The following is a 9,246-nucleotide window of genomic DNA, read 5'->3' on the forward strand; positions in this document are numbered from 1 at the left end:
ATATTGTTCAAGTTTTACCAAAAACCATACAAAACAAAGTTTCAAACTTTATATAAAATTTGTGAAAATTGTACAAATTTTCAAACCTTTTTAATTTGAATCCCTATAACATTTCTGGGTATGGAGCTTTATAGCCAATACAATTTTTATCTAATGAACTGCAAAGATTAAACCTGGTAAAAATCGCGTTGTTTTAAAAAAAATTTTTTTTTATTTTATATTATGAAATAAAATTCGACAGACCGTTCACAATAAAATTTCAAAAAACCGACGCCAGTTTTTTATTGTTATATAAACGAAACAGCAAAAGCCTTCACATAAAAATTATTAAAAATCAATACGATTTTTTAATCGATAGAAACTTGCAAATTATTATTGGGCTATAAAATCCATACCCAAAAAAATTCGAAAAAATTTCTATTTTAAATTTAGTATAAAAATCCAGTAAACTGATTTCTAAAATAGAATTTCTAAAATAGTTACAGTTTTTTTTAATAAAAAATACTATTTTAAAGAAGTTTCACCTGATTAAAATGCTTCAATTTTGTTGAATTCAAGTTTTAGGTTCTTTTAATAATGGGGGAAATGTCAAAAGACGAGAATTTCAAAAGCAAGAAACGAAGCTTGAAAGGACTTAACGGTGTGTACTCTTTCCTTTCCTTCTTACACCTTCTCTTCCACATGCAATCAAGTTTTTATAGGCTGCTGGAAAAAATTATTCATTCTTGAAGTAAGTTTAACCTAAGTGTTAATAAAAAAAATTCCATATAATATCTTATTTTCTGGCCAATTTTGTGTGTTTATATGTTTATGTGTTTATATGTTAACAAATATACGTATATGAAAGTAAGTGTATATATTTGCTGCGTGATAAATTCAAATATTGAGACTTTATTAACTACATGTTCAATGTAACTTTTGTTCCTAATTGTTTTTGTTTGTATCTTCTTTTGTTTGTTAATTTAAAATAAAGATTGGCCCCTGAGGATGCTAAGGAGTTTAGCGAAACGTAGGGCAAAGCAGTGAAGAAAAAACGTTGTTTTTACTTGCACTAATCACCAACTAGGCCAAAGAAGCTCATCAAAATTAATAAAAAAAAAATTCCATTTAGCTATCATTCAATCCACATTCGTCCTGTCCACTTCTACATAGTCAATAAGTTCTTAGTTTTTGCAAACAGCATAAATTATGTCGACATAAAATTGTTGGCTTCTCTACATATTTTACGAGTACAAAATAACTAAGCACTAAAAAAAAAGAAAAGCAGACGCACACGCGCCAGAATTGCAACTATCAAATAGGCAAGTATATACATAAATTAGGGTGCCGCACAAAAAAAAAATAGTTTAAATTTTCCTACCGGAATTATAAAGTCTATTATATTTCAAGACCTCCGCCAAAATATTTCGAAAAAATATTAAGATTTACGTGAACTGGGTCGCTTTGAAAATATATTGAAAACACTTTCAAAAATCACATTATTTTCACTTCGCTGACAATTTTTTTTAAAGATTTTTATACTGACCTTTTAAGCATAAAGTCTTCTATGATCTGAGGTGAAAACTTTTTTTTAAAAACTAATTAAAAAATCACGTAAATCTTAACATTAATTTATCATAAAGTATAATAAACTTTGTATGTAGTTCCGGTGGGAAAATAGTAGACACTGATTTTTTTTTATAGAAAGTGATGCACCCTAATGTGTGTGTGTTAAGAATGAAAAAAAAAGTATATAATAACAATAATAAGCAAGGCGTGGGTGATAATTAATTAGTGATAATCATATCAAAATAAAATGTAGCAGAAAAGAAAAGGTAAAAAGTAAAAGAAAAGTCAAGCAGTGCAAGAAATTAATTGTGCCGCAATAAATTACATAAAAAATCAAAATGGAAAAAATTAAAACAAAGTAAAATACATATTTTTCTTTTTGCTGACCAATATTTCGTTCAAATTTTTTTCTATAGCAAACATGTAGATATACTAGAAGCGCTTATAATGCGCTCTTGTGGGTGTAAATATAAACAAAATTTTACGCTATCAACACCCCCCAGATGCAATGAAGGTAGAGCAGCGGCAAATGTAAGAAAAAGCAGAAAAAGTGAATGCGCTGCCAAAAACACGTCCACTACTTGGCATATACGCCGTAGGCGGATATCGAGTCTAGTGGGAGAAGATAACAGAAAATTATATATGTATATGTACATACATATCTGTAAATAGACGCTACTGGTATGTGAAAATCGGACCGGGTAGTTGATTTTGGGAAGCAATATTGTTAAAGTGCCACGCTTATGGCAAACAAGACTTAGCTAGAGAACGACTTAGCTCAAGATTTCATAATTTAAAAGCACTTTAATCTTTTGTTTATGTGTACATATGTAGAATATGCGATAACACAATTTCGTTCTACGTTCGGCTCGGTTGACTATTGAAAAGCAGATCCTTCTCTCGACGAACAAAAGTCCTGCTCTGAAAATCCTGCTGTCATTTGATGTATGTGGCGCCGAAATGTGGACGATGATGCTCCGATGAAAATATACTTCAATTCGGCGCCTTAGTGTGGACAATGAAAGACAGGGCGCCCACGAATACAATGGTAATATAAAGTGCACTTGGTGCGAACAACAGGTGGAACTTTGCAAAATACAGTGGAAAGTGGCGAAGTTTCTTGGCCTCAGCTCTAACAAAGGACAACCATTTAAAACGGTGGTGGCCATCGGACTGCCCGCGGGCAAAGCTTTTTTAAGCTTTGTACATATACAATAGAAAGCTTGAAAGAACTTTGCCAGCAGGCAAGCTGATGCCCACTACCGATTTAAAACAATCGCCAAATAATAAGAAGTTAAAAAAACACTTGGATTGTAGGAACTTAGTTAGAACGGTCGTTTGTGAATCGATTTCTTTGAGTATTGACATGTTTGCTACTAACAGCTAGTAGTAAATTAGAACGATGAATAATTAGTGGCGTGCTCAACCACATGATAAGGCACGGGTTAGAATCTAAATTTTAATTCTGTCAGCATTTGCAGCCTCTTAATGTTACAAGAAGTCTGTTTGAATTCATTAAAAAATTTATATATCTTCTGAACTTCATATGACAAGTAAATGTTTCATATAGGCGCCATAGACGGTTCGTCTGACTCGCGAGTCATTTGTGGACGTGTTGACTCGCCTTTCGACTACACACAGCTGAATCATTCATGAGTCAGACGCCCCTTGTATGCCGCCTATTAGAACTGTGTGTGAGGGCGAATGCATAGAACGTCAGGCTTTTTGATACAACCCCGTAGTTGTGAGCATATGTCATAAGTGACTTTTGTGCAGAAGTTCTTTAAAAGCTAGACATTTTTGGGACAAGAGTCGATTTAAAATACTCAAGGTTCATTTGAAAGTTAAAGGTTCTTGTCCCTGCTTTTTATTCGCTGTGGCTGCAAATACTTTACATACTTAGAGGCAAAAAGCGTGACCTAGATGGAGGTACACCGAAGGAGCTTAAGTTAATGAGAAATATGGAACGCCACCCTGCAGCAATGCGATTAGTGGTGCCAGGGTGGCCGAAGGTTACAATTCGGGGAGAGTATTTTAGTCTCCGGACATACCATTGTTCTGACGACAGCTTTGATGATGCAATAGGCATCTGCCCGCGAAAAAAAATGACCTGGACTGCCGATTTGGTTTTAACGGTCACAAAAACATTATTATTATTATTAATAAGGGCCATAAACAACACCGCGACCTCTAGCGTGTTCCAAAATTTCGAATGTATTGAGTGTAGCATCACCTATGTAAGTGAGCTAATCTGCGCCAAAGCGAGTGCGTCAGATTCACAGAGAATATGTTCTGGCATTTCTTCGCCCAGCTCGTAAAACGCAACTGAGGTATGTTACCGAAAGATTGTCGTGTGTCGTGTAGTTACTTAGTACGCAGTGAGAGTTTTTTGGACCACTCTGCCTAAGCTAAGTAGTTTCTTTGTAGCTTCATTTGAAGTGCAGATATGTAAATGATTTGGCTTGCCTCTGCGCCGAACATTCTATCCAATGCCGGTTGAACAATTTGTTTATTCGGTTATTAATGATCACCTTTAGGTAGGCTTTGGTGAGCTAGATAGCTGGGCCTCCTATTTACCATCATGTTCCTCATTCCCCGGTACCCATCTTAGTAGAACTATGTTTTTGGATTCGAGGGTGTTTAGGACACTGATGCATTCATATGCTAGCTTGGAGGTTATTATGTGGGTCCTAAGTGCCAGTACGGCTGCCTGACTGTTCGACGTAATGAAGATATATTTCGAAGATGTGCCGCAAATTTTTATTACATGAAACTTCGCTTGAAATATGGTGGGCTACCCATTGGTACTGACTTTTTTAACTTCAATCCAAATATGCCAGCCACAGAGTTTTGCGATTTTCGAGCTTAGAACTATTTGTATATCAAGCCCCTTCATTTTATGTTTGGTGTTTGGGTGCCCTGCATTGTAGAGAGCTCCATATGCAGTAAGTAGCTCAAATTTTCTACTTTTAGAACCATTACATGGCGCATTTAAAATTTGGGCTCCTTGACGGATTTCATTAGGACCTTCATTTGATCCACCATATTTTCCGATTTGATGTCGGAGGTGTTTAGAATTCTTTGTGCTGCAGTGGGGGAGGTATTCTAACTAAGACTCTGAGTGCATCAGCCGGGTAAATCTTCAGCGCTCCTGTTATGTCAATGAAAACTATTCTGTGCTATTTACTTAGTTTAATGCTTGCGTGGCTTTGTGTAACATTAGTCTACCATACTAATCAAAACATAGAGACACCATAATCCCATAATCTCTGGCCATTACTAAACAAACTGCCTATGTATATATGTATGTATGTGCGCTTCGAGGTTCAGACTCATACGATTCATGAAAAAATAAACTAGCTGTTGGTACTAAGTTACTAAGCCTAAGTTTAACCTTTTCTTTAATATCGTTTTTTTTTTTAGACAAATCTTTCGAAAATCAAAAACTGTTTTTTTTCTAAATTTGCCATCGCATACTTTTTACTTGATTTTTAGCTCTTCATTAGCATTTGCGAGTAACGATTTCTTTATTCATTTGTGTTGGTTTTTAATTTGTTTAAATTTGCCCGAAATTCTTTAACTTTTATCTTTGTTTTTTGTATTAGCGCAAAGGTGAAGGTTAAATTTATTGTTTGTTTTATTGTATTATTCGTTGTAATTAAGCTTTTTGTGCACTTGAATTTTTGGCAAAAAAAAAACACGCTGCGTACTACAGTTCAATGTACCTAAACTCTAAAGCCATTAGTAAGACAAATATTCAGATAAGAGATTTGCTGGGCACTATTTTCTTGGTGATTGCCTTGCATTGGTGGGATAGAATTTTGTACTCTATAGGCGAATTAGAAAATTTTAAAATTTTCTACGAAACACAAATAATTGCTCAGGTGTACATATAAAATTTTTTTTTTTTAATATTTTTAAAATATACCGTGTCATTGGTTAAGTTTAGTTAGAATTTTACACTTTCGCATCTTTTTCACTGACATTTTTGTAACTATTTAGTACTCGTTTGCTTTATTTCTTAACTTTGCCCACTTATTACTTTTTCATTGAAATATTTTTATATGAAATTTCACTCCTTTTACACACTGTCAACGTATAAAACCCTCCATAATCCTTTTCTTTGCTTTCACACTCGCACTTTTTTCGCTACGTTACGGTTGCTGCTTTACATTTGCCGAAATAAATTTTGTTCTAAACGTGTCGAAATTTTATCACAGACTGGCCAATAGATCGCAGAGCTTGTTGTTGTGAGCGAATTTTCATGATCATCCTATATGTTGTATTTCTATTTCATTTTCCTCAATCATCTCTCACCACCACCACTGCCGCCCACTTAACGGTTGTGGGAAAATCTTATATGCCGATTTTTCATGCATAAAACTACTATAGGCAACAAAAACAATTTAGACTTGTTGAGAAGGAAAGCATTAAGCAACTGATCATCGAAATTAGAGGGTCAGCATGCCATTTAAAAGACTCAAAAGTATGCGAGCATGAAATGAGAAATGAATGTATTTTAAAATTTTCTCACGAAAAATAGTACACAACAACCGAAGAGGTAATAGAGAAAAACCAATGACATTATTTTTGAACTCATTCATGTAGCGTACAGCTAAGGAAATAGAAGATAGAACAAGTTTTCGAACTGTTACAATTTGAATATTTTTGTTTTTGAACAATCAAACTGCGAGCAAATATGTAAGTGCTGAGTAAAATTCAGCAGAGAGATTAACATTCCCCATGTATTGCAATGCTGTTGTAAAAATAAAGCCGGGTAATTAGTCAAGTGTAAAAGGAAAGAGACATTCGACAAAAAAAAAACAATAAATGTAAGAGGCGTATGCAAATTTTATTTGGCACTGTTTATTGCTAGTTTATTAGTGTGAACTATTAAAACATACACTTGCGCATATTTGCATACACATGCATAAATCTTATAGAGGACACCTAGGTAAAAAAAAAATTGTATGCATAAATATTAATTAACGTCGACCTTTATTGCCGCGATAGCATAGTATAAAGACGATAATTCTCTTTAAAAGGCACCGCTTTTGGTGGTAAAGAAAACAAATGAGTGGCCAAATGTGTGTAAATTATCATTGATGTGTAAACAGCTGTGCGAAGCATTGGGCGATTCAGTTGCATTCCTAAATAGGTAAGTTTAGACCTGTACCGCATCGTGAATAGTTGAGGACTATTTCAGGTTAAATTCGTGACTAGATTTCAACTACCCTGACATGATCCCAAAATGGTCTCGAAATTGTCCTGAATTATTTTTGAAAAAGTCGTGAACTTGTCCCGAAATGATCTCAAACAAGTCTTGAAATGGTCCCGTTATGGTCTCTTACTAGTCCCAAAATAATCCCGAACTATTGCTAAAATGATCGTGAAATAGTCCTCAACCAGTCCCGAAATAGTCCTCATCTACTCCCGAAATGAATGTAATAGTCGTGAAACAGGCCCAAAACGATCGAAAAGTCGTAAACTTGTCCTAAAATGATCGCGAACTAGTCTTTAAATGCTCTTGAATTAATCTCAAAATGATACCGAACTAGGCCTGAAATAGTACTGAACTAGTCTTGAAATGGCCCAGACCTAGGCTAAAAATGGTCTTCAAATAGTCGTGAACTAGTTCCAAACAGGCCCGAAATATTGAACTTGTCCTAAAATGATCCCGAACTAGTAGCAAAATGCTCTTAAACTAATCTCAAAATGATACAGAACTAGGCCTGAAATAGACTGAACTAGTACTGAAATGGCCCGAACAGATCCCGAACTTATCCTGTACAGGCTCGATAAGATCCCGAATAATCTCGATAGGTCTATTTGCAGAAATGTTCATTTGTACACACACGAAGCAATTTGAGATTTTCTGCTGGGTTACACAAGAAGTAGTTGCTGGGTTAACGCAAATTTTACCCATACCAGGCGCACACACAAAAAGTAGAGAACTAGAGAGAACTTACTCATCACTGAGTTTTTTTTTTATCAAATTAAAAACTTTCATCACAGTGAATCCTCCAAGCAGTGGGGTATTTGGTAAAATCGATTGATCGCGCAACTTAGGTGAACAAAATTTATTTCATTTGATACGCATTAACATTTATTTAATGCGAAAAATGGTTGATTATATAGACTACTACCCTGTTTAAAATCTTGCTAAGCTGTTTTATTGCGCTAAAATCTTGTCCCTAGATTCTCTGTTTCACAAGGTCTCAGATGATTTTCTCGTCCAAACACCATTTCTGCGGCACTGCCTTTTCTTTTTAGACCGTTTTTCCATTTTTTCTGCTTCGAAATTTTCCGTGAAGGTCAATAATTTAACGAATTCCGCTACAGAGAAGCCGACAGAAAGGAATTTCAGCGAGCTTCCCTCTCTATTGAACCAAAGCTTCATTACCACCATGTAGAGAAGAAAGGTGGCGCCCATCTCGTACCGCTATTCCTCTCGCAATCAATTTGACAGAATCGCTATTTTTATGACGTCTCACATGTATTTACCTTTTTCTTGCAAAATTTTTTTCTTCTTAAATTTTTGCTCGCATTTTGACATTTCTCTCACACAACTACACCAGTGTGACATCACACAAAAATTATTCTCAAATATCCTCTCTGATGGGAGCAATCTTTTATTCTATTAATCTTGTTTCATTACGCTGTTGGGCAGTCGACTGGGGGGAATTAATGAAACCAGGTTCTGGATTGCACATAGAGAAAAGTAAATTCTCAGAATGGAATAAAACTGCAGCCTTCGAGGGCTACACACTCACAAAGGATGTGTCCCAAAGTGTGCTCATTCCACATCCACACCTTCTGGTACATATTGTCATACGTTGACCTAGCTTAAAGGCATGTGAATTCAATTAATAGTAACCTGTTAGTAAACTAATACAGAATATTAAGACTCAGAGCCAGGCTACACTAAAAGCGTTAACAGTCAAGGCAGAAGACTCGAATATTTAAAGAAATTTCGTGTGTTGCTGGCCTTCCAAGATTCAAAACAGAAATTTAAATTTTACCTAATTGTCCTAATGAATAAATGTGTACATTAGGGTGGTACAAAGAAAAGTAAAGTCGGAATTTTAATGCTCTCACTCCCTAGCATTGTTCTATAACGAAAAAAAAATATACCATTTCTACGTAAGGTTGTTTTTTCCCCACATAAAATACATGGAAAACTTTGAGCGACCTCTAAATATTTTTTGATTTCAAAATGAAAAATAGGGGTATATTTTTTCGGCGTAGAACAATCCTAGGGGCTGAGAGCATAAAAATTCCGACTTTACTTTCTCACACGCATTTTTGTGGACCACCCTTGTGTGCATGCTATGGATTTGTGATTTGTGAGATAAAAGTACAATCGAGTCATCTGCAATAACGGGAAAGGTGTGTCAGGGCCATATTTTTTTTTCTTTCTTCTGTGCGCCAAAACCACTAACGCTAATTAATTTATGATGCAAATACGACATGCAATCAAATAATTAGACGATAATTCGCCAAATGACAGAAGAGACAAGATAAATATATTGCAATATATGTAGATACACCAATAAAGAATTGCTAGTGTTACATATATTTCGCATATCTGATGAAAGGGATGCCAAATTTAAATATGAATAAGGAAATGTTGAGGTAGATGTCTACATACATAGCTAAAAAAAAAAATAAAAAAATTTCTACGTCTATACACGCCTA

At 35.0% G+C, this 9,246-nt stretch overlaps 1 protein-coding gene and 1 long non-coding RNA gene across 2 annotated transcripts in view; both read left to right on the forward strand.

Moving 5' to 3' along the window:
• LOC118742948 overlaps positions 1-9,246 on the forward strand; it is a gene marked incomplete in the record, with an annotated part of 403,480 nt that overhangs the window by 366,596 nt on the left and 27,638 nt on the right.
• LOC118743021 lies at positions 815-1,247 on the forward strand. The gene is made up of 2 exons (XR_004993417.1): positions 815-846; positions 974-1,247. It is a non-coding gene; the product is annotated as an uncharacterized LOC118743021 (long non-coding RNA).

This window comes from Rhagoletis pomonella, unplaced genomic scaffold (genome assembly GCF_013731165.1).
Source record: "Rhagoletis pomonella isolate Grant_MI unplaced genomic scaffold, Rhpom_1.0 Rhpom_scaffold_00001, whole genome shotgun sequence".
NCBI classification, from domain to species: Eukaryota; Metazoa; Arthropoda; class Insecta; order Diptera; family Tephritidae; genus Rhagoletis; species Rhagoletis pomonella.